Genomic DNA, 26,971 nt, shown 5'->3' on the forward strand with positions numbered 1-26,971 from the left:
TAACCCCAGGACTTCCGGTCTGCCCTAATTAGCATATTATTATTATTATTATAAAAAGCGCTAAGCCACAAGGTCTAATTAGCATAAATTATCACAAACAAGCACCTGTTTTAAAGATGGGGACCAGGATAAAGGAGTAACGGAGAGGCTAGTATTAATTTACATTTATTTACTGCATAAAGATGCTTGAACAGTACAACATTACAGTACACCGTTGCTACATTATTAACCGTGTCAGAAACAGTGTTAAAAACGTGCCACGGAGGCACTGACCCCCTTCCCCTCGGAAACATCCTTCGGGTGTCCTTCGTGTTCAACACCGACAAGTAGGTGAATAAAACAGAGGTACAGCACTTGGGTATCTTTGTTGAGAACGTTCGTCTCACCAGTGACTTTACTGAGGTGATCAGTCCCTCAGCCTTCATGACTCCTCGGAAACTGTGGAAGATGTGTAGTACTTTGATGTGTTGGATGTTACGACATTGATGGTGCTGTTGCTGGTACTGGTGTTGGATGTCACGATATTGATGGTACTGTTGCTGGTACTGGTGTTGGATGTCACGATATTGATGGTACTGGTGTTGGAAGTTACGATATTGATGGTGCTGTTGCTGGTACTGGTGTTGGATGTCACGATATTGATGGTACTGTTGCTGGTACTGGTGTTGGATGTCACGATATTGATGGTACTGGTGTTGGAAGTTACGATATTGATGGTGCTGTTGCTGGTACTGGTGTTGGATGTCACGATATTGATGGTACTGTTGCTGGTACTGGTGTTGGATGTCACGATATTGATGGTACTGTTGATGGTACTGGTGTTGGATGTTACGACATTGATGGTACTGGTGTTGGAAGTTACGATATTGATGGTGCTGTTGCTGGTACTGGTGTTGGATGTCACGATATTGATGGTACTGTTGCTGGTACTGGTGTTGGATGTCACGATATTGATGGTACTGGTGTTGGAAGTTACGATATTGATGGTGCTGTTGCTGGTACTGGTGTTGGATGTCACGATATTGATGGTACTGTTGCTGGTACTGGTGTTGGATGTCACGATATTGATGGTACTGGTGTTGGAAGTTACGATATTGATGGTGCTGTTGCTGGTACTGGTGTTGGATGTCACGATATTGATGGTACTGTTGCTGGTACTGGTGTTGGATGTCACGATATTGATGGTACTGTTGCTGGTACTGGTGTTGGATGTCACGATATTGATGGTACTGGTGTTGGAAGTTACGATATTGATGGTGCTGTTGCTGGTACTGGTGTTGGATGTCACGATATTGATGGTACTGTTGCTGGTACTGGTGTTGGATGTCACGATATTGATGGTACTGGTGTTGGAAGTTACGATATTGATGGTGCTGTTGCTGGTACTGGTGTTGGATGTCACGATATTGATGGTACTGTTGCTGGTACTGGTGTTGGATGTCACGATATTGATGGTACTGTTGATGGTACTGGTGTTGGATGTTACGACATTGATGGTGCTGTTGCTGGTACTGGTGTTGGATGTCACGACATTGATGGTACTGTTGCTGGTACTGTTGTTGGATGTCACGACAATGATGGTACTGTTGCTGGTACTGGTGTTGGATGTCACGATATTGATGGTACTGTTGCTGGACGTTACGATATTGACGGTAGTGTTCAATATATTATATATATATTATATATATATATATATACACACACACACGCACATAGCAATGATCGTCTGAGTATGCTCCTTGGAGCAGGGAGCATATTCAGTATACTCCCTGGAGTAGGGAGCATACTTGGTATACTCCTGGATTAAGGAGCTTACTCGGTATTCTCCCTGGGACAAGGAGTATACTCGGCATACTCCCTGGAGCAGGAAGCATAGGTCTTCGAGGATCATCATTGGCGTGGCGTTCTTTTGTTTTCATGGTTCTCATTATCCATCCTATCATTTTTCACGCGGTTGTGATGACGTTGTTGCGAGTCTTGAAAGTGAAATCCTCTGGCATTATTATTCCTAAGTCCATTATTCTATTGTCAGATATGAGGATGGAGTGAGTACTGTACCTTGAGGAATAGAGGTTTTCACTGTGGCAGTTTTTTGACTCTATTGACTACTTTGTGTTCTATTTGTTAGAAAGTTGAAAGCTCATCTTCCCACTTTTCCATTCATTCCTGTAGCACGCATTTTGTGTGGTATTACATTATGATCGCACTTGTCGAAGGTTTTTGCAAAGTCCTTGTATACTGTATCAACATTTTGAATATTTCATGAGGTAGTGGCCCAGTAGTTGCAAGGGGCAGGAGCCACCTGCACAAAACCCATGCAGCCCTGGGTTGTGCAGTTGTTGTGAATCCAAGTGGTTAGCGATCTAACTTCTTAGAACACTTAAAGATTTTTATAATGTGGGACGCTAGTACTCTCGGTGTATAGTTCTTCACTACTCCTTTGCTGCCACCTTTGTGGAGTGGGGGTATATCCGTTGTTTGTAACGACTGGGGGATGACCTCCGTGTCTAGGCTTTCCTTCCATAGAATATTTAAGGCATATAATTGGAGTTTCTTACCGTTTTTGATGAAAACAGAGTTCCAGGGGTTTAGGCCTGGGGCAGAGTGCCCCAGCATGCTTTCAATAGCTTTTTTTTTTTAATAAAGTGACATTACTTAAGGATGCTTTCGGTGATCAACGACTCCGTTGCTCGGTGCCAGACCAGGCACCCTGGAAGACCAAGGCCTGGTCAACCAGGTTGTTTCTACTGGCCTCACACAGTCCAACGTACAAACCACAGCCCGGCTGGTCAGGAACTGATTTGAAGACAACCAGAGGTTTGTTGGCAATTTCCTTTATGCGCGGAGGGAGGGCGTTGAAGAGTCGGGGACCTCTGACACTCGACGAGTTTCCTCTTAGTGTACTCATCGTGTCCCTGCATTTTTATTGGAGACACTTTGTACCGTCTTCCAGATCTCTTGCTTTCACGTGGAGTGATTCCGGTGTTCAGGTTTGGGACCAGTACTTCCAAGAATTTCCAGGTGTAAATTATGATGTGCCTTTCTCGCTTACATTCCAAGGAATACAATTGAAGGGATTTCAGGGATTCTCAGTAGTTTAGATGCTTGATTGAGTGCATACAGTCAAAGTTCGAAGGGAGTTGTTAGTATACAGCAGTATTCCCGAGTGGAGAGAAGTGACTTGAAGAGTATCAACACTGATTCAGCATTCTTTGTCTTTAAAGTTCTAGTTATATAGCCTATCATTTTCATTGTAGCAATAGCAGCATTGTTGTAGGTTACCATATTTTCCGGCATATAAGGCGCACGACAGAAGTATCATAACTGTAAATCAGTAATCATATTCAAGGGTTAATGATCCTCTTACTTTACGCTAAAGTGTAATACAAAGCCTACCCTTGACCCTGACCTTGAGCATAAAGGCGCAGGCTGATTTTCCAAGATTTGTGGGGGGAAAAAGGCGCGTCTTATACGCCAGATAATACGGTACATTATAAATTTTGACGATGGCAAGGTTTTGAGTCTCGTTCATGAATAATTCGTACGGATTGTCATCCTTTAGTCTGATTAACGACGCAGGCCACAGTCACATTTAGACTTCACTAATTCACTTATTTCTTTACTGCCATTATTGTAAGTTCCATCTTACCTGAGCAGGAGCCTGACATTGGATGTTTCTCTTTTCCTGGACACTTGGCATATGAGAGGAAATATTTTGGATTTCTCTCATTCAGGTATCCTTCAGCTAGTCATGTGGAGCCTTATGTTTTCAAGAGAAAAGATCCTGTAGATGAATGGTTCAGAGAACCGACACGTTGATAAATACATGTGCAACTCTTGGGTATCTTTATTGAAGAAACGTTTCGCCACACTTGAAATGTCATTCAGGTTGTTGTGGCTACTTAAACTTGCAGGTTTCATTCAGCAACAGCCTGGGTGATGCAGCAGGTCACCAAGGTTTAACTTGAAAGGTGCTCACAGGTAATATTGCTGGTAGTGTAGGAGAGTTGAGCAGCGTGAGGTGCAGGTTGTCTTGAGCTGTGACCCACATTGTTGTCCCAGCGTTGGTATTGTGTCAGGGATTAACAACTCTACACTGCGAGTTTTTAAGCGGGTTAGTAGTGGATACAGCAGTGAGGGGTAGGGGAGCCGATTCCCCTACCGGCCTAGCCTCTAAGACTTACTTTACCTAAATCGACCCAAATTCTGAAGTGGGTCAGTATACCGGGAGAAATGTTTAAGTTATGTCTCGTCTGATAGGTAAATTTTGATAGTTATAAATATGTACTCAAATATACTAATTCCCTTTGTGTCTATATGCTCTTGTGCTACCGTCCCCAGAGTGGATATAAAGTACACAAACTAACCACTAACGTTCACAGGAGGCATTTGGGGTGCATTATAAACTAGCCACTACCGTCCACTGGATGTATATGGGGTGCATAATAAACTAGCTCATGGTGGCAAAATCTAAATCTAATCTAGTGTGAGTGAAAGATTTGTGGGTATGAAGTTAGGTGGTGAGGTGACCTTGCTAGGGGTGGCCCTGAGTGACCCCGTCTCTAGCATCGAGCCAGCGAGGGTGTAGGTATATTGAACATCAAAATGGTATACAATACCGACAGGTTGGTAGGTAAGACACATAGGCAACAGTTAGGCAACTTTATTCCGAAACGTTTCGCCTACACAGTAGGCTTCTTCAGTCGAATACAGAAAGTAGGCAGGAACAGTAGAGAAGACGATGTAATCAGTCCATCACCCTTAAAGTCGTAGAATTTGAGGTTGTCAGTCCCTCGGCCTGGAGAAGTTCAGTTCCATAGTCAGGAACTATCTGAAGATCAAGCGACAGTGCGGAGACTTAAATACTGTGGGAAGGAGAGGTGCAGAGTAGTAGTAGTAGTAGTGAGAATGTAACCACTGAAAGGTCAGGTCCCTCTCAGATCCAACAATTCTCACTTGAAAAGTTTGTCCAAGGTGTTTTCTGTTGCCTATGTGTCTTACCTACCAACCTGTCGGTATTGTATACCATTTTAATGTTCATCTTGTCAGACACTGCAACACATAGCATCTTGATACAGAAAACACCTTGGACAAACTTTTCAAGTGAGAATTGTTGGATCTGAGAGGGACCTGACCTTTCAGTGGTTACATTCTCACTACTACTATTACTACTCTGCACCTCTCCTTCCCACAGTATTTAAGTCTCCGCACTGTCGCTTGATCTTCAGATAGTTCCTGACTATGGAACTGAACTTCTCCAGGCCGAGGGACTGACAACCTCAAATTCTACGACTTTAAGGGTGATGGACTGATTACATCGTCTTCTCTACTGTTCCTGCCTACTTTCTGTATTCGACTGAAGAAGCCTACTGTGTAGGCGAAACGTTTCGGAATAAAGTTGCCTAACTGTTGCCTATGTGTCTTACCTACCAACGTGTAGGTATATTAAGCGAGGGTGTGGGTATATTTATCGGTGGTTCTTGATGTCAGTGGTATGTGAGTAGAGTTCATTAGCTATTGTCACACCTTAGTAATGTGACAGTTGAGTTTGAGGCGCTGCTAAATCACCGACGCTGACCTGTATGAGTTCACATACCATTCTATGTACGCATGTGTGACACCAAGGGACAGTTACGATGTGGACACCAAGCTCGTAGGATCCTGCTGGCTGACGTCATGACCATCTACCTCAATAAAACCTGGTAGAGCGGTTGTGTAATACTACAATGCCTCCATTACTTTTCTCAAATCCATTTTCTACACTTGTTCCAGCCGTGTTTCTGATATCTTCTGGTAAGATTTTGAATAGTCTGGGACCTCGGATGTTGATGCAGGGAACACTGTATCAACATCCGGGATCCCAGACTATTCAACATCTTACCAGAAGATATCAAACACGGCTTGAACAAGTGTAGAAGCCTTCAAGAGGAAACTGGACAAGTATCTTCACCAGGTGCCAGTTCAACAGTCTGGTTGACCAGGCAAGCACCAGACGAGCCTGGCCCATGGCCGGACTCCGAGAGTAGTGAAACTCTTCAAAGGTATACAACAATTTGGTGGCAACAGTGGGATTATGTGGCAGTCTCACTGCCGATGGTGGTTCACACTCGCGAGACTCAGAAGCCTGGGAACGGTACTTTTTAGTTGGTATATCTGGAGAGTTTATCTGGAGAGAGTTCCGGGGGTCAACGCCCCCGCGGCCCGGTCTGTGACCAGGCCTCCTTAGGTCAGTGTCCCAGGATGCGACCCACACCAGTCGACTAACACCCAGGTACCCATTTTACTGATGGGGAACATAGACAACAGGTGGAAAGAAACACGTCCAATGTTTCTACTCTGGCTGGGAATCGAACCCAGGCCCTCACCGTGTGAAGCGAGAGCGTTAACCACCAGAGCCGCCTTATTTGTCCTTGCTAAGCTACATTGTGTGTGGTGGGGGGGGGGGGGTTGACTGACGTCACGACTATCTACCTTACTAAAACCCAGCAGAATAATTGTGTATTACTCCAGTGTTTCCATCACGTTTCTCGAACCCGTCTACAACATATTCAACAATGTGGTGTGTGTGGCTATATTAAACGAAGGTGTGGCTGTGTTAAGCGAAAGTGTGGCTATATTAAGCGAAGGTGTAGCTATATTAAGCGAAGGTGCGGTTATACAATATTAAGTGAGGGGTGAGGATATATTAACCAGTGACTAAACTGTCTCCTTTTTGCAGGTAACGCGTTCGGCAGCTTCCAGGGCTTGGACCGTGACCATGGTGAAGTATTGTTTCTTACATTTATATTCTCAAGATAGTAGTACTGGTGGTTGTAGTAGTAGTGATCAAACATAACTTAAACCATCCTCACCTATCCTATTGTAGCCTAATACAACTTATCCTAAATCGGAGCCCCGCATATCTTATTTACTCTAGACTGTCTAAACCATAACTATTCTATCGTCTTATGTGCGTATACTCGGAAAATGGATGAGTTTGTTTTAATAACAGGCTTGGGACTGTTTTATAATTAAAACAATACTTAGGAGTGTGTGTGTGTGTGTGTGTGTGTGTGTGTGTGTGTGTGTGTGTGTGTGTGTGTGTGTGTGTGTCGGTTTAAATACAAGCTTATGATGTATCGTGTGTAATGGAGGGTCATGGTGAAGAACACTGTGAGTCTTGGCTAGCAGGTAAGGAGCAACCATCATGGTGTAAGTAGGGAAGCAATAGATATCTTGCCCCGCCGAACCTTCCACTCCCTCCCAGATAACCTAACGAGGGAACTGCACCATTAGCTTCCTTAGTGGGCTCTAATGAGTTCCCTGGCCTCATTTTAACTTGCCCTCTCCCCATTCCTGTACACGTACCCATCTTTGTATTGGTGTATGATTGAACCTAATGGCCCTGAACTAGAAGCTTTAGTGTGCGTGTGTGTGTGTGTGTGTGTGTGTGTGTGTGTGTGTGTGTGTGTGTGTGTGTGTGTGTGTGTGTGTGTGTGTGTGTGTAACCCAGTATAGGATAGGCTGTGTATATGAGCATCTGATCTAACCTGTCCTATGCTGGGCACACCTGGCCTATCCTTTGGGCTGAGGTGGAAGAAGGGAAGCAGTGGAACGCACAACGAAAGAATACATGACAACTCAGCTAATAAAAAAATAAAAGAAATAATCAACCTGAAACATGAAAGATTTACACGATATGATTGTACAATTTATTGCATTAACTAAAAAAAATAGCATGTTTGACACAACATTAAAAAGTAGTTTGTTTGATACACCTAACTTTACAAAGATTGTTTCTGACTCTAGAAAAATGAGCATATTTGACAGTCAACTATAAAGAGTGGTGTGTCGCAGCCGATTGTATCCTGAAGGATACCTAAAGGATGTTTCCTGGGGATCACCGCCCCCGAAGCCCGATTCCAGACCAGGCCTCATGGTGGCCCAAGGCCTGATCAACCAGGATGTTAATGCTGGTCCCACGCAGTCCAACGTGCAAACCACGGCCCAGAAGGTCAGAAACTGATTTGAGGAACTTGTCTAGTTCTCTCTTGAAGATAGCCAGAGTTCAGTTCTCTTTTGAAGACAGGTAGGGGGTTTGTTTGTAATTTCCGTTATGCACTGAGAGGGGGGGGGGAGTTCAAGAAACAGTGACCTCTGACACTCTTGGAGATCTCTTTTAGTGTGCTCACCACACTCCTGCTTTTTAGTAGAGGTATTTTACACCGTCTTCCAAATATCGTCCTTGCATAAGGAGCGATTTAAGTTTTCAGGTTTTGGACCAGTTCCTCCAGGATTTTTCAGGTGTAAATTATGTACCTTCCTCAACTACGTTCCAAGAAAACAGTTTAGAGGATTTCAGGCGTTCCCAGTAGATCAGACGTTTGATTGAGTATATACGAGTAGTAAAAGTTTTCTCCTTTTCTCTCTCTCTCTCTCTCTCTCTCTCTCTCTCAGCAGTCTCGCTTGCCTTGAAGGTGGCCATCAGTATACAGCAGTATTCCAAACTGGAGAGAACGAGTGCCTTGAAGAGTATTATCATTGGCTCAACATCTCTTGCTTTGAACGTCTCGGTTATCCAACCTATCATATTCTAATTTCTCTCCCCTTTTCTCACTAGAAATATTATGATTCCGAAGGCTAAACCTATAAGGTCTCAAATAGAACCTCGGGAATAGGAAATAACGAGGTTTTTGATCCAGTAAAGCAAATGGTTTTACTTTATTAGATAAAGGGCCCTTCACCGTCCACAAGTTACCTTGAAGGAAGCTCTGTATAAACTCAAACACTGTCGATAAAAGCTAAACTTTAAGACCCAGGTGTTCAGTTACAAGGACAGTGTTTCGTCAGACAGCATGTTCACCCATGATCACTGGCCATTAACACTTACTGAGTTCTCTCTCATTGTACTCATCGCTCCATTGCTTTTTATTGAAGGCATCCTGCACCGTCTTCTAAGTTTCGTGTTTACAAATGGTAATTTCGGTATACAGATTTGGGACCAATCTTTCCATTATCTTCCAGATGTAGATTATGATGTATCATTCTCACCTCAAGCGCTCCTAGTAATTTAGGCGCTTGACTAAGTTTATATGAGCTGTGAAGGTTCTCTCTACATTTTCCAGCTCAGCAATTTCGCTAGCCTTGATGGGGGCAGTTACATTGCACCAGATTAGTCTTGGGTTGGACTGGACGTGGATGAGTATCCGTAAAGACTATTTATGTTGGGTTATATAAAGAGTGACTCAGGTTAGACTAGGGAGGGTTTGAAAACATTCAGCTAGAAGCAGAAGTTGAAGAACAGGCAAGTTTTAGCAGATTTTATTCGCTTTATTAAGACCTTTAGCATGACTTGATAAAGCTCAACAGAGAGCGAAACGCTGCTATACTGGATGCAGCTAGCAGATGTTAGGTGATATCTGAGTAATTGTGAGGAGTAACGCCCCCCACCCTTAAGGGGCCACGACTCTTCATCGCCCTCCCTTCATGCATAAGGGGTATTACCAACACCCCTCCATTGGATGTCTTAAAGAAGAAACTCGACAGATTTCTAAAACAGTTCCTGATCAATCGGATTGTGGTGCATACGTTGGACTGCAGGCGGCGTGCACTAACAGCCTGATCGATCAGGCCAACACCCAGGAGGCCTGGTCTGAGATTGGGTCGCGGGGACGGTGACCTCCGAAAGCGACTCCAGGTAGACTCAAGTAGAGGTTGGAATGAGAATCTACCTAGGGAGGCCCACGAGAAACCAACGTACCCAAGGTACAAGTTGTGAACCTTGTGTAAAGGATTGTAAGAGTCGATCCCGGAGGAGGCAGCAGGTGTGGGTGAACTTCGGGAGTTGGCCTGGAGGAGGGGGAGGAAGGGAGAGCTGAGAGACTGGTTGGTCTTATGGCTGCCATCTTTAAAGCTACCTTCTTCAGGTCTCCTGTTAAGCGACCCTACCCACAGCCTCCTGCTCCTGCTGTACTAGCTGCTGCTGGTGCGTGCCATCAATGAATCTGGCATTAAAGTTCTTAAGTTGGCCGTATAAGAGGCATAAAGTCCTCAGTAATACTCCTCTCTGTGACTCCTCTTACTCTGCAGAATTGCAGCAGATAGAAGATGAGCTGTGACACGCCTGTTGAGCAAATGGCGTTAGGTCCCTGGGTGCTTGTTGAGCCAGAGGTGCCAGGTCCCTGGGTGCTTGTTGAGTAGGTGGTGCCAGGTCCCTGGGTGAACGCGTCAGTACTTAGAGAGAGTGCATGAAACACATTCAGCATGCACTTCATCACTGGCACATGATGACGCCTTGCATCTCTTGAAAGACCACAAGGAACATGCTTCAGGGGATGGATCTTACCTTCCTATGACTGTAGATGAATGGTTCAATAACCGACACGTTGATAAATTAGACACATGTGTAACTCTTGGGTATCTTTATTGAGGAAACGTTTCGCCACACAGTGGCTTCATCAGTCCATATAAAGGAGAATCGTGAAGAACAGGAAGAGAATGAGGTAATCAGTCCCTCAACCTTGAGTCGATGTGGTCAGTCCATCAATCTTGAACAGAATACAGCATATGAGCGGAGAAGTGGCTTATATACCGTAGGCAGGAGAGGTGCAGCAGTCGTAGGTGGTGTCACAAATGTGACACCACCTACGACTGCTGCACCTCTCCTGCCTACGGTATATAAGCCACATTTGTGACACCACCTACGACTGCTGCACCTCTCCTGCCTACGGTATATATGCTTCTCCGTATATTCTGTTCAAGATTGATGGACTGACCACATCGACTCAAGGTTGAGGGACTGATTACCTCATTCTCCTCCTGTTCTTCACGATTCTCCTTTATATGGACTGATGAAGCCACTGTGTGGCGAAACGTTTCCTCAATAAAGACACCCAGGAGTTGCACATGTTTAATTTATCACCTTCCTATGACACCTCATGGCCCTCCCTTGCCTTCCCATGACTCCTCATGGCCCTCCCTTGCCTTCCCATGACACCTCATGGCCCTCCCTTGCCTTCCCATGACACCTCACGGCCCTCCCTTGCCTTCCCATGACTCCTCATGGCCCTCCCTTACCTTCCCATGACACCTCACGGCCCTCCCTTACCTTTGATCTAATGGTAACTTAATAATGTGTCCTTACAGCGTACTCTTTAAGCCCCTAAAGACATTAACACTGACGTTAAGTGGATCGGAGCGAGACACTAAGCACCCACACTTTGGAATCATTGTAAACCGTTTGCCTTGGCAACAAGTGTAGTGAGAAAGAGGTTTGCATACCCTATATGTATGGTCACGTATACTGCCGAGGTTGCCGTTTGTTTGGGTAGGGGATGGAGTTTGCTTCTTATTTGGTGAGCAACCAGGCTGTGATGGATATGCCGGCCGCCAGTAGCAACAGTCTTGTTGACCAAACAAGCATCAGACTAGCCTGACCCAAGGCCGGACTCCAGGGATAGAAAAACTCGAAACTTATTAAAGGTATAGCAAAGATGCATTTGTGCTGACACTTTTATAAGATAGACTTCACGGTTTATGACATGTGAAGGTGTTTCTTCCACTAGATATTTCAGCGATAACGTCCCAGGTGGACGAAACGTCGTCTCAGTAAAATACCATAAACTGCATGTTCTCTCATGTATACTGTATTACACTGTTGTAAAATGCTGACATTTGCTGATTCTTTTCCTCCAGGATGCGATCATGCCTACTCTTGAAGCTGTGTATGGCGTTTGTTACCTTAATACTGACTAAAATACTAGTATTTTTTTACGTCCCTGTAAACAGTCTTTATCTGCCTTCCATTTCTCTTGTTTACCTCTCTTCACATCTTAGTTTGTTCCTATCCACTTTATCTAGTCCCTGAGTTGTTAGTATATTCGCCATGGGATAAAATGACACGGGTCTTTGCCTTTATTCATGGGGAAGCGTTGAGTCTTCGTCATGAGACATCCAGTGATGCACACTGGTGGGGATGCAGTAAGATCGTATTGAAACCCATGACTCTTATAACAGGTTACGGCTGCACCGACCTCTCTGACTTACCAGTGCTGGACTCTGCTCTCTTGAGTATTTTGTGTTATGTCCATTTTTGTTTCCCTGCGTTAGTTACAGATTGTCAAAGGCACTTGTCGATATATTGAATATTTATTTTTTGTGCGTACTCGCTTATATGTGGTTGCAGGGGTCGAATCTAATCTCCCGGTCCCGCTTCTTCGCTGGCCGCTGAGTTCACTCTCTTTTGGGTTCGAGAGTATTATCGCACCTCTTCTTAAAACTATGTATTGTTCCCGTTTCTACCACTCCACTGCCCAGATTGTTCCACTTCCTGACTACTGTAAGACTTAAGCTGTGCCCTCGTGTTCTTGTTTCCCGTCTCTTCAACAGTCCCTGTCCATCCTGTCAGTTTTTCTCAGTATTTGGTACGTTGTTATATTACCTCAAATCTTTCTTTCCTCTGGTGGCATTAGGTTTGGCTCCCTTAATCTCTCTCCATAGGACATCCCCCATAGCTCCGGGATTAGTCTCGTTGCAAATTTCTGCACTTTGTCCAGTATGTTAGCATGACCAGGTGTGGGCTCCATTACTGGTGTTGCATAATCCAACATGGGTCCGATGTATGCTGTATAAGTGTGGTGAATAACATGTGCTCACCTAGTTGTGGTTGCAGGGGTCGATTCATAGCTCCTGGCCCCGCTTCTTCACATTGTGTGTGTGGGTGTGAGAGAGAGAGAGTATTCACCTAATTGTACTCGCCTAATTGTGGTTACAGGGGTCGAATGATAGCTCCTTGCCCGCTTCTTCACTGGTCCCTACTAGCTCCACTCTCTCCCTGCTCCTTGAGCTTTATCATACCTCTTTTTAAAGCTATGTATGGATCCTGCCTCCATTACATCACTCTCCAGACTATTCCACTTCCTGACAATTGTGACTGAAGAAATACTTCCTAACATCCCTGTGACTCATATGAGTCTTCAACTTCTAATTGTGACCCCTTGTTGCCGTGTCCCTATCCACCTTGTCAATTCCTCTCGGTATTTTATATGTCGTTATCATGTCCCCCCCATCCATCCTGGCTTCCAGTGTCGCCAGGTCGATTTACTTTAACTTCTCCTAGTAGGACATGCCGCGCGCGCGCGCGAAACGAGTGTTCTTAGATGACGTAATATTGATTACACATGTCATCCTCCACACCATCCTTCATTGTCCTCTTTTGATTTCTGACCGTCCATTGAGGGAGCCACATTACTTCCTTTTATTGAGGTGCTAGTGATGGAGGACCTGCTAGGGCGTCTTTCAGAGCTCCCTCTGTGTTCTCCATGTTCCCACACCTCCCTCTCACTGGTGTTCCCACACACCTCCCTCTCACTGGTGTTCCCACACACCTCCCTCTCACTGGTGTTCCCACACACCTCCCTCTCACTGGTGTTCCCACACACCTCCCTCTCACTGGTGTTCCCACACACCTCCCTCTCACTGGTGTTCCCACACACCTCCCTCTCACTGGTGTTCCCACACACCTCCCTCTCACTGGTGTTCCCACACACCTCCCTCTCACTGGTGTTCCCACACACCTCCCTCTCACTGGTGTTCCCACACACCTCCCTCTCACTGGTGTTCCCACACACCTCCCTCTCACTGGTGTTCCCACACACCTCCCTCTCACTGGTGTTCCCACACACCTCCCTCTCACTGGTGTTCCCACACACCTCCCTCTCACTGGTGTTCCCACACACCTCCCTCTCACTGGTGTTCCCACACACCTCCCTCTCACTGGTGTTCCCACACACCTCCCTCTCACTGGTGTTCCCACACACCTTCCTCTGGTGTTTTCTCATCCCTCCTTCCTCTCTGGTGTAGGCTGGGAGGGTTTTGTATTGTGATGTGCTCTAAACCCCCGGAAAATATATCCATGGCTCACTGCTCCCCGGCGATTGTGAGATCTTCATGAGAGAGAGAGAGAGAGAGAGAGAGAGAGAGAGAGAGAGAGAGATGGAGGGAGGGAGGGAGGAAGGAAGGAAGGAAGGAGGGGTAGGGGTAGGGAGTGTGTGTGTGTGTGTGTGTGTGTGTGTGTGTGTGTGTGTGTGTGTGTGTGTGTGTTACCATTTATCAAAGATTCTTGTCAATAGAGACTTGATTGTCCTCTCTACTATGTGATTTCAGAGGTTGTCAAGCCTTAGCCCCTGGCCCCGCCTCTCACCTTTCCGCTTACCTATTGTGCGCGCGTTCATCTATATGTTATTGCAGTGATCGAGTTTCAGCTCCTGACCCCGCCTCTTCGCTAGCCGCTACTGGGTTCACTCTCCCCCGGCTCCTCTTAAAGCTATGTATGGATCGTACCTCTACCACACCCCTGTCCAGGTCATTTCCCATTTTTGACAACTGTACGAATGAAGAAATATTTTCTAACATCACTGTATCTATTTGTTCCAAATCTGATATCTTCACCAAGTGCCAGATCAACTAGGCAATGATGGATATGTGAGGCAGCGGACCTCTAGCAGCAACAGCCTGGCTGACCAGGCAAGCACCAGACGAGCCTGGCCCATGGCCGGGCTCCGAGAGTAGAGACTCGAAACTCATCAAAGGTATATCATAGGTATCGCCTGCCCTGAACGGGGCCGTCAACACTGAACAGTATTCCAAACGAGAGAGCATAAGTGATTTGGAAAATGTCACCACTGGCACTTACTTGTTTTGAAAGTTCTCATTGTCTACCCCGTTATTTTCCTGACTGTCGTGATATTTCCCTTATTGTGTTCTTTGAAAGAAGGTCAGCTGATATAATTACTCCCAGGTCCTTTACCTGTTCCTTTCATTCTATTTGATGATCCTCTTTAGTCTTGAGTTTTTCATTCTTTTCATATTTAAGCAGCTGGAACTTAACACCATTGAACGTCATGTTATTCTCCACTGCCCACTGGAAAACCCTTCTTATATCTTCCTACAATTCTTTGTCTTCTACTGAGGTATATATCCAAAGACGTTTGGTTTTTGGTGGAATAATCTACGGAGACGAGTCTTAGGTTTATTTGGGTATATGATACACAGGAGTTTGTTGGTGTTATCCCTCAACACTCGAGAGAGAGACTTGAGGGGAAGGGTCTTGGTGCTGCTGGGTCTAGCGAGTTATAGCGAAACAGCATCTTGTGCAGGAGTGAGTATAGCGTAAATAAGGAGCACAGCAGCAGCAGACCCACTGACCCATACAATGCAGATCCTTATCAAAACCACCCATGTGTTTGTTCATCCTTTTCCCAAAGCTGGCCAAGAATTTACTTCCATACTCTAAACACCAATCAAACCTAGCCCCTCCTACTCGTATATTTGTCCAGTCTCTTTTTACCCAACTCGGAAGATTGTTTCAAGCATCGGCAACTCTGTTTGAAAACCAATATTTACCTATGACCTTTTTAAATCTAAATTTATCGAGCTTAAATCCGTTATTTCTAGATCTTACTCGATTCGATATCCTCAGTATTTTAATATCGCCTTTGTTGACACCCATCATCCACTTGTATACTTTAATATCTCCCCCAGTCTACGTTTCTCAAGAGTGAATATTGAAGAAATGAGATATTTATGCAACATATGGGAATATTTATTGAAGAAATGTTTCGCCACATAGTAGCTTTATCAGTCCAATACAAAGAAGAACAGTGTAAAGAAAGGAGCTGGAGATGGCATCGATGTGTTCAGTCCATCAATCTTGAAAGTACAGTATATGGTCGAAGAAGTGGCTTGTATACTGTAGTCAGGTGAGTCACAGTGGAACCATCCACTAGTGTAAGTAGGTCTTCGTCCAAAGGTTGGACAAATAGTGAAGAATTCCTTGTATCAAGATCTCATGATGTTTTAGTGTCTGACAAATGTGATAAATGGTTTAGAAAACCGATAAGTTAAAGAATGAGACACTTATGCAACAAATGGGAATCCTTATTGAGGAAACATTTCGCCACACAGTGGCGCCACAGGACAGTACCTTGGGACACTGCACTCAGCTCCTCTAGCTTCTCCTCATAGTTCATACCCTTCAGCTTTGGGATTAATCTAGTTGGAAGCCTCTGCAGTCTTCTTTACATGCTTTATTAGATGTACATTCCATACTGGCGCTGCATACTTTACGCTAGGCTAACATATGCCGTGTATAAGATCGTGAATGCCTTCTTGTTGTTCTTCAAAGCTACCTTTAAATTTGCCATTCTCGTGTTCGTTGGAGTGGTTATTGATGGGTGCCTTAGACGACATGCTTGGAACTATGCTCAACCAAACCTGCACGCCGAAATTGCTGCTTATGAAGACCAGAGGCTTGACAGATGGTGAAAGATACCGTCAATGAGAAGCAGGTGAGCGATGAGTGCACCACTGTGAATGTGTTAGACCAAGCACCCCCCCCCCTTCATGCAATGAATAAAGGGAATTATCAACAAACCCCTAGCTATCTTCAGGAGGGAACTGGACAGCTTCCTCAAAAAAACAGCTCCTGATATAAACCATAGCACCGTATCACCCTTTGCAGACAATGCTAAGATCTGCATGAATGTGTCATCCACGGAGGACACTCGGTGGATGACAGGTTTTCCAGTGGGCAACGGAGAACAATATGATGTTCAATGAAGACAAATTCCAACTACTCCGTTATGGAAAACTGGAGAAAATAATAGAACTGAATATACTACAAACTCTAATCACACAATAGAGCGGAAAAATAACGTGAAGGACCTGGGAGTGGTAATGTCTGAGGATCTCACCTTCAAGGATAACAACAGTGCCACTATCACATCTGCGAGGAAACTGATAGGATGGATAATGAATGAGCACATTCAAGACAAGTGATGCAAAGCCAGTGATTATCCTTTTTAAATCACTTGTTCTCTCTCTAGGCTGGAATACTGCTGTACATTAACATCTCCATTCAAGGTAGGTAAAATTGCAGATCTAGAGAATGTACAGAGAACCTTCACTGCACATATAAGTTCCATCAAACACCTTAACTACTGGGAACGCCTGGAAGCACTTGACTTGTACTCGCTGGAGCGCAGGCGAGAGAGATGCATCATAATCTACACCTGGAAGATCCTGGAGGGACTGGTCCCTAATCTGCACACAAAAATCACTCCCCACGAAAGCAAAAGACTTGGCAGGCGATGCAACATACCCCAGTGAAAAGTAGGGGCGCCATTAGTACACTAAGAGAAAACACTAAGTGTCTGGAGCCCAAGACTGTTCAACAGCCTCTCACCAGCCATACGGGGAATTACCAGTAGACCCAGTAGAGGGAGCTGGACAGATACCTAAAGTCAGTGCTGGATCAGGCGGGCTGTGGTTCATACGTTGGACTACGTGTGGCCAGCAGTAACAGCCTCGTTGATCATGCCCTGATCCACCAGGAGGCCTGGTCATGGACCGGGCCGCGGGGGCATTGATCCCCGGAATACCCTCCAATTAGATTCCAGGTAGGTCTACTCTCCCTGCTCCAAGAGTCTTGTCGTACCTTTCCTTAAAGCTATGTATGGATCCTGACTCCACTACATCACTCTCCAGGTTGTTCCGCTTCCTAATAACTCTAGTGCTAAGAAATGCTTCCTAACATCCCTGTGACTCATCTGAGTTTTTAACTTCCGGTTACGGCCCCTTGTTCCTGCGGCCCATCTCTGGAACATCCTGTCCCTGTCCTCCTCAATTCCTTTCAGTATTTTATACGTCATTATCTTTTCACTGCCCCTCCTGTCCTCCAGTGTTGTCAGGTTGATTTCTCTTAACTTCTCCTCGTAGGACAATATCCATTAGCTCCGGGACTAGTCATACCTGGAGGTTATTCCGGGGATCAACGCCCCCGCGGCCCGGTCCGTGACCAGGCCTCCCGATGGATCAGGACCTGATCAACTAGGCTGTTACTGCTGGCCGCACGCAGTCCAACGTACGAGCCACAGCCCGGCTGATCCGGCACTGACTTTAGGTATCTGTCCAGCTCTCTCTTGAAGGCAGCCAGGGGTTTATTGGCAATTCCCCCAATGCTTGATGGGAGGCTGTTGAACAGTTTTGGGCCCCGAACACTTGTGGTGTTTTCTCTTAGTGTACCAATGGCGCCTCTACTTTTTATTGGGGGCATTTTGCATCGCCTGCCCAGTCTTTTACTTTCGTAGGGAGTGATTTCTGTGTGCAGATTTGGGACCATTCCTTCCAAGATTTTCCAAGTGTAGATTATGATATATCTCTCCCTCCTGCGTTCCAACATCGACTCAAGGTTGAGGGACTGATTACCTCATTCTCCTCCTGTTCTTCAAGTTTCTCCTACGTATGGACTGATGAAGCCACTGTGTGGCGAAACGTTTCCTCAATAAAGATACCCAAGAGTTGCATATGTGTCTAATTTATCAACATGTCGGTTCTCTGAACCATTCATCTACAAATACGAGTACAAGTCAAGTGCTTCCAAGCGTTCCCAGTAGTTAAGGTGCTTGACAGAACTTATACGTGCAGTAAAGGATCTCTGTACACTCTCCAGATCTGCGATTTCACCTGCTTTGAATGGAGATGTTAATGTACAGCAGTATTCCAGCCTAGAGAGAACAAGTAATTTGAAAAGGATCATCATGGGCTTGGCATCTCTCGTTTTGAAAGTTCTCATTATCCATCCTATCATTTTCTTTGTACGTGCGATCGTGGCACTGTTGTGATCCTTGAAAGCGAGATCCTCAGACATTACTACTCCCAGGTCCCTTACATTATTTTTCCGCTCTATTGTATGGCCGGAGTCAGTAGTATACTCTGTTCTAGTTATTATCTCCTCCAGTTTTCCATAACGGAGTAGTTGGAATTTGTCCTCATTGAACATCATATTGTTTACCGTTGCCCACTGGAAAACTTTGTTTATATCTTCTTGGAGGTTAACCGCGTCCTCAGCAGATGACAGCCTCATGCAGATCCTAGTATCATCCGCAAAGGATGATACGGTGCTGTGGTGTATATCTCTGTTTATGTCTGATATGAGGTTACAAGCCTTTGCACTTTATCTAATTTCTTGACGTGCTTGACTAGGTGTGAGTACCGTACTAGTGCGTGCGTGTGCCTGCCTGCATGTGTGGGTGCGTTTAAGAGAGGATGCAGAAGGGCACAGGAAACAGCTGGTGGCTGGCAGGATAAGGCTATACAATTCTACATGATGGGTCTCCGGCTGTGCTCCCCCCTTCCCCCAACGACCACCACAGCCGACCCATAAAGAAGCCTTGTACCCACCCCCTCCCGTCCACTCCTTACCTCATCCCCTCCCGTCCACTACTTACCTCATCCCCTCCCGTCCACTCCTTACCTCATCCCCTCCCGTCCACTACTTACCTCATCCCCTCCCGTCCACTACTTACCTCATCCCCTCCCGTCCACTCCTTACCTCATCCCCTCCCGTCCACTCCTTACCTCATCCCCTCCCATCCGCCCCTTTCCTCATCCCCCTCCCAACAACCCTTTTCTACCATCCCAAATCTCTCCCCCTCCCCACCACCAGCAAGTCTACTCCCACTCAATGACTTCCTACTCATCCATACCACACAACCCCACCACCTAACAACCCTATTCCCCTTCCCTTCCCCCGACAACCCTCCCCTCACCAGCCCACTCTTACTGCTTCTACCTTCTACCTTTTCTACTACTATTACTATTTTTTTTACACAGGGTTTGACAAGGTTAAGGATCCCTAGTTTTATTGACAAGCTATTTACAGGTTAAGGATCCCTAGTTTTATTGACAAGCTATTTACAGGTTAAGGATTCCTAACTTTATTGACAAGCTATTTACAGGTTAAGGATTCCTAACTTTATTGACAAGCTATTTACAGGTTAAGGATTCCTAACTTTATTGACAAGCTAAGAGCTGTTACCTACATAAGCTCATTTGAAAGCATTTTTATTGTTATGAGACACAAGTAGGGAACAGGATGAAGTTGGAGCCATTTGTGGGCCAGCATTTTCATTTGATCAACTGACTTTATCTCGTTGACATGCTGTACGAATGTGTTCCATACTAGAGTCATCCTGGGTATGTATGATCTCAGATGGAGTGATGTTCTGGAGAAGGGTACAGCCAGAGTGAAGTTGCTGCTTTCCGCCCGTCTTGTGGCATAAAAGCTTGTTTCACGCTGTCCTCGAAGTGGATCCAAGTGTGGTACTTTAACAATATTGGCCTTATACATAACAGTAAGGCCACCCACATCCCTCCTGTGTTGAAGGCTCTGCTGAAATGACAGATCTATCCAGGCTGCGTCCAGGCAAGAGATGAGATGTCTTGCTCTGTTCTCCACTCTGTCAAGTAGTCGCAGATGAGAGGGGGGGGCAGGCAAACCAAGAAAGTGGAGCATACTCAAGGTGTGAGCGTACTTGTGCCTCGTACAGAATCTTGCAACCCCTACTGTCAAGCAGATGCGAGATACGGCGAAGTGCTGTAAGCTTCCTGGCTGCCTTGTTTGCAAGATTTACATGGTTCTTCATGGTTAGTTTGGAGTCAGATTTCACCCCAAGGATATCAACTTCTTCTCCAGGTGCCAACACCCTCCCATTCATCCTTACTACTGCACCAGCATTACCATCATGGTGCCTAGAGACGATCATCATTTGCGTTTTCTCGGGTGCAAATGTTACTTGCCATCTATTTCCCCAAGCTGATATAGCTCTTAGCTGGTGATTCATGTAGCTTAGAACAGCTGGCATTTCTTCTCTTGGATAAGTGAATGTCAGTGTACAGTCATCTGCATGTGCATGTGATTCTGGGATGAGATGAAGAAGGTCGTTGAAGTAGACATTCCATAACAATGGTCCCAGCACACTTCCTTGTGGAACACTTGCCCCAATAGAATGTCTTGCTGATTCCGTTCCATTGAGAACTACACTTAGAGATCTACCATGAAGGTAATCACTGAGGAGACATAGCGTAGAGCCTGCAATTCCCAGTGCTTGAAGTTTTGCTAAGAGGCCCTGGTGCCACACCCGGTCGAAAGCACCAGCAATGTCCAGTGCTACCACACAGCTGACTTTGGATTCATCCAGTGACTGGTGCCACTTAGTGGAGAGGTTTAACAACAGATCAGCAGCAGAGTAACCTTTCCTAAAGCCATATTGACGATCACAAAGTAGTGAGTGGTAGTCAAAAAACTCCGTCATTTGTCTTGAGATTATTGTCTCAAGGATCTTACCAGTGATTGACAGGAGTGACACTGGTCTGTAGTTGCTCTTCTTTTTGTGAACAGGGACTACATTTGCCTCTTTCCTCCCTTCACTCCCCTTCTATCTCTTGTGGCAGAAACTGCTTGCCCTACTTTCTACTACCACTATATATATATATATATATATATATATATATATATATATATATATATCTATATATATATATATATATATATATATATATATATATATATGTATATATATATATATATATATATATATATATATATATATATATATCAGTAGTACCAGTAACCAGTTATTATTCAAAGGATATCTCCACAGAATGTTAGTTTTGAAAAAATGAGGCAAAGAGTGAGGAAAAAGAAGAGAAACCAAGCAAGATTTTTTTTTTGTTTTTCACTGGGTTTCCATGATGGTACAGTACTCAATAAAGATCCACTTTTGTAAAAACATTTTAAAACAAAGGTTTCCCCTGCTCAAGAGTGTTTCTCAGCAATGGCTTACAGTGCTCGTCACGGCATTATGCCAGGTGAGTGCCCCTGCATACTTCGGTGATGAAAATCAAAGGCCTACCATACAGGCGGGTTTTTTTTTGTCAGTGCATTATGCCTGGTAGCAGCCATTAGCATGACATTACGGCCTGCCGCCACACTCCACAGTGACTCCTCAGTGCTCACGTGGCTGCCGTGGTGAGAGGAAGTGCTACACGTTTCTCTCATCCACCCTATTTTTTGTCCTGTGTTCCCTTTGGCTTTGGGGCTATGCATGTTTGATTATGGGTAAGTCTTTAACACCTGAAACTATACCTCAACTCATAGGGCTTCACAAAGCTGACCACCAGACGAAAGAAATAGTGGAGAATGTTGGTGTGCGTGAGTGTTCAGTGAGGAACTGGGTGCAGCGTTTCAAACCAGCGGTGTCCAGATACCGTCTGCCAAACTTCGGCCTGGCCCCACGAAGAAGACATCTGTTCATACCTTAAATGTGTTAAAGAAGCAGTTAGAGTACACCTAAGATAACTGCTAGAGAATTGAAAGAAAAGAACCCACATCTTCTCTGAGGTGTCAGAACTGGGCTGCAGTAGTCACCGCCAGGTTAAGAAACCAATCCTCTCCAAGCTCCCAATGTTGAGTTTCATTCTACGAGTTGTGCTAGATCATACCTTGTAATGCATTACAGTAAATTACATTAGCTTCCATTCCAATATTCTCCTTATGTATGTTGCAATGTTCAATTGTTGTGTACTTTGCCATTGTATAGAATCAGCCCAAGCCATACGCCTGCCGTCTCTAGTTTGTATTAGCTGTATGTCGGGATGGCATACGTTAGCGTCGCCGAGCTCTCAGTACCAGTTACCAGTAACCAGTTACTAGTAGATGACTCACTATCAACCGTCTGTGTGAATCACTGTTATTCACATTGCTGCTGACCATAGCATGTTTTTGAACGCCGCTCACACTAGGCACTGGTGGGTCAGTCTTAAGATAGAGAGCAGAGAGGCAGGGCGGCTGATGGTGCTTCCCATACTTTCCGTTATAATTATACATACTAACCAGCCTACATGAGTGTTCTTACCCCATCCACGTTTCGAACCCATATATATATATATATATATATATATATATATATATATATATACATACACATATACATACACATACATACTGGGTCACTCTTGTCAGTGTGACTTGTGAATGGTCCAGTTCGGATCGAAACGTCATCATAGAATTTTCTCTCTCCTATGTGCAGATTATTTGTGTATTACCCCACCAGCCTCTTGCCCTTTTCACCCGAACAGTGTCACCTAAACACTGTAGTCAGTGTAGCGGGTTTGAATAATTTGCTACTGGGGTAGAGGCCACTTCTCTGCGTGGAGTTCCACTCTTATCAGGCGTGTTTCCCTGGTTATGAAGCCAACATCTCTGCATAAATGATGGGAATATTTCTCTGCCCTGAACGGAGCCGATGACGGCTCCGTTCAGGGCAGGGAAATGTAAGAGCTGGAACAAATAGACCATTTATGGCCAACATAATCAATAAAGCATTTAAATTATTGGGAACGCCTCAGTCCTAAATATACTCGCTGGAGCAGAGAAGAGATATATGTAAGTGGACAGTACTTGAGAACCTTGTCCTAAGTCTGCACACTGCTATAACAGCATACTGGAGTGAGAGATATGGGGGGAAGTACAAAATAAACCTGAAAAGCAGGGGCACCTTGGATATAGCAAGAGAACACTGTATCTGCATCCGTAGTCCCAGACTAACATCATACCAGAAGATAGAAACTGCTGGGACAAAAGAAAACTGGACAAGTATCGTCACCATGTGCCAAATCAAACAGGCTGTGATGGGTATGTGGGCCACTGGGGCCTCTAGCAGCATAACCTGGTTGACCAGGCAAGCACCAGCCAAGCCTGGCCCAGGGCCAGTGTTAGCTGATGGTCACGAACACTAATCATTGGCCAGGTTGATGATAAAAACATCACGTTTGTTGCAGTAACAGAATATTCAATCTCTCTCAGGTAGCATCTTGAGTCCACTCAATGAGTGAACTGACTCGGATCTTTGATATCCGGTTCGCTGTATTACACTGTGATCCACCTATCGTTGATTCCGGGGGTATGGGTCATCGGACCTACCCAATCCCACACCAGACCTGTTCGATGGCTAGATCAATCAGGCTGTTGGTGCAAGCAGCATTCAGTCGAACGTAGGCACCACACCCTGGCTGATCAGCAACTAGCATCTGGGTGCAGGCATGACCGACAGGCAGGCAGCAGAATCAGTGGTGACAGGTGGGGTTAGACAGGAATCAGTATTGGGTCCCTTGTTCACATCTGTATACATGAAATGGTAGAGGGAATATATGGCAGTATGATCGATAAATACAGTGTGATGAGGATTCCAGAGACCTTCAGATAAGTTACACTTGTGGTCGTAAAAAGTTGAAAGTAGATAAATGAGGTGTCCAAATTCACGTGGAAAAACTAAAGCGATCGCTGCATTTAAAACTAAATAAATCTCTATCGAGTGAGAGAATGACAGCATTTCAGAGTTATGAATAATAAACCTGAAGCCAAGATAAGAATGCAGAAGTGTTTGTAATGAAGCTAATTTCTTGCTTGGAGTCATATCTTTGTTGGTAACAGAAACATTGACTGCCCCACCTTCACCGTGTTGCTGTGCCCCCACCATAGTGCCGGCACTGCTGAATGATGACTCTTAGGGAAAACTCCAGTACCAAGTTATTTTCCTTTAATAAATCAACAGTAAGAACATTTCGATTATGGCAGGCAGTTCTAGTCTTCGTTATCCAAATGGATATGCATGTGCTGGAACACAGATTGAGGTGATGACGCAGTTAATTACCTGTATCAGCAAGGTTTCTTGTCAAGGCATGGGATGTTTAGTATGTATCTAGCCGGCTTTATGATATCAAGCACCTCCTGGGACCAGCTCAGGTGTACGCACGCACACATGCACGCCCGCTCGCTCGCTCGTTCACTCCAGTAGTAGGTTTGTATCACAAACCTACTACTGGACTTTTACGACAAGGTGACAAAAGTAAGACAGGAGAGAGAGAGGGGTGGGTAGATTGCATTTTTTGGGGGACTGTAAAAAGGCTTTTAACACAGTTCCACACGAGAGATTAGTGCAAAAGCTAGAGGAACAGGCAGGAAAAAACATTGCATTGGATCAGAGAATACTTGACAGGAAGAAAACAACGAGTGATGGTAAGTGACGAGGTATCAAGTGGGCACTTATGACGAGCGGGGTTCCATAGGGGTCAGTCCTAGGACCGGTGTTGACGGATGGGATAGATTCTGAGGTGTCCCTGTGTGCAGACAATGTGAAGCTAATGCGAAGAATTCACAAGGGTGAGGATCAGGCAGGACTACGAAGGGATCTGGATAGGCTGCAAGCCGGGTCCAGAAACTGACTCCTGGAGTTTAACCCCACCAAGAGCAAAATCGTGAAGATTGGAGGTCAGAGAAGACCGCAGATGGAGTACAGGCTAGGGGGGGGCAAAGGCTACAAACCACACTGGAGGAAAAGAATCTTGGGGTTAGTATCACATCGAGCACATCTCCTGAGGTGCACATCAACCAAATAACTGCTGCAGCTTATGGGCGCCTGGCAACCCTAAGAATAACGTTTCGACACCTGAGTAAGGAGTCATTCAAAACACTGTACGTCAGGCCCATATTGAAGTATGCAGCACCAGTATGGAACCCACACCTGGTCAAGCATGTCAAGAAATTAGAGCAAGTGCATAGGTTTGCAACAAAACTAGTCCCGGAGCTGAGGGTATGCCCTACGAGAAGTGGTTGGAACTCAACCCGAGGACACTGGAGGGAGTGGAGGTGGGTTCCATACATAGCTGTAAGAAGAGGTACGATAAAGGTCATGGAGCAGGGAGAGAGTGGGCTTAGTGGCGACCAGCAAAGTGGGGCAAGGAGCTGTGACTCGGGGGGGGGGGGGGCGCGCACACACACACACACACACAATCTGCACACTGCCATGACAACATACTGGAAAGAGAGAGATGGGAAAAAAGCAACGGCACCTTGGGCGCAATAAGAGAACATTGTATAAACATCCGTAGGCCCAGAGTATTCGACATCTTATCAGAAGATATTAGAAACACTGCTGGGACAAGTGCACAAGTCTTCAAGAGGAAACTGGACAAGTATCTTCACCAGGTTGCAGATCAGTGATTGATATGTGGGCTGTGGAGAACTGGTTAGATAAGCACACTTTTCTGCATGAAACAACATACAGCAATCGGTACTTATCTGTTAACAGCACGATGTCCAGTAGCCTCTCCCTGGCCATCCCCTCTGGGTGCCGTTCCAGGTCCCACTGTGGCTGTGGATTAACAAGTGGGTTAGATACCAATTTGCCCCCAAGGAGCGTATATCTAGCATTTCACTATCATGTGAAATGCGTAGTGGTACTCACTTGGTTTGGGCATAAAGCCCTCTAATTATGGCCTCGAATAGAACAGCCCTAATCACTTGTGTCTGCCCCAGGACTGCTGTTCTTTGTCATTACAAGTGAGATAAAGACTTACCTTGCTTGTGTAACTTGAGCTTATGGCATTGACAGCACCATTAAGGCCCAGTGACTTGACTGAAGGCTTGAGTGTCTCGAGGAATGTTGCACTAATGTTCCCCACTACATCGGGAATGTTCATTGCAATCACTTGCAATACCGGTTGCACTTCATCATTCAGTACCATCACTTGTTCATAGTTTTGTCGTACCATTATTTGTTCATAGTTTCGGAGACGCAATAAACACTACATGGTTAGTTCTACCACGAATTTCCCGACTCGTATAAGGGAGTCTAACTTTCCAAGTTTCCTGAGATTGTCAGAATGAACAAGAGTCAAGAATGTACTGGTCACTACTGTCCCTTTGTCTTTTAATGATAAGGAGGCAACGCCCTCGTGACACGTCTCTAGTTTGTTCCTTGAAGCAGTCTGAGGTCCGTCGCCCTCCAGCTCATCGTTCCCACAAAGGATATGCTAAATTCAGCTTTATATCTCTTCCTTGATACACATTGCAACAGTAATTAATACAAAAGGGTTGGTTTCTTGTTATCTAGCTATAGACTAGAATTCATAATAGTCTCAACTTGTAGATAAAGTGGGGTGCAGGTTTTCCCTTAATTTTCCTGCTAAAGACGAAAGAGTAATTACTCTCGTTCAACCTTCACTGTGTAGTTGATCAAGAACTCTAGCAAGGAGAGGAAAGCGTGTCTCATGACGCTATGGTGCATACATGTGGGTTTAATAAAGCTGTTAG

The 26,971-nt window shown here is 45.1% G+C and overlaps 1 protein-coding gene and 1 long non-coding RNA gene across 6 annotated transcripts in view; both read left to right on the plus strand.

Annotated features, from left to right (window-relative positions):
* LOC138855322 (uncharacterized) overlaps positions 1–6,760 on the plus strand; it is a 61,077-nt gene extending 54,317 nt beyond the window's left edge. The window contains exon 3 of the long non-coding RNA XR_011394568.1: positions 6,719–6,760. This is a non-coding gene — a long non-coding RNA (uncharacterized lncRNA). The remainder of the gene's footprint in view (positions 1–6,718) is intronic.
* The window catches only part of LOC128685096 (uncharacterized), a 937,077-nt gene that overhangs the window by 867,568 nt on the left and 42,538 nt on the right, over positions 1–26,971 (plus strand). The gene's annotated exons all lie outside the window — the stretch shown is intronic.

This window comes from Cherax quadricarinatus, chromosome 5, assembly GCF_038502225.1.
Source record: "Cherax quadricarinatus isolate ZL_2023a chromosome 5, ASM3850222v1, whole genome shotgun sequence".
Lineage (NCBI taxonomy): Eukaryota > Metazoa > Arthropoda > Malacostraca > Decapoda > Parastacidae > Cherax > Cherax quadricarinatus.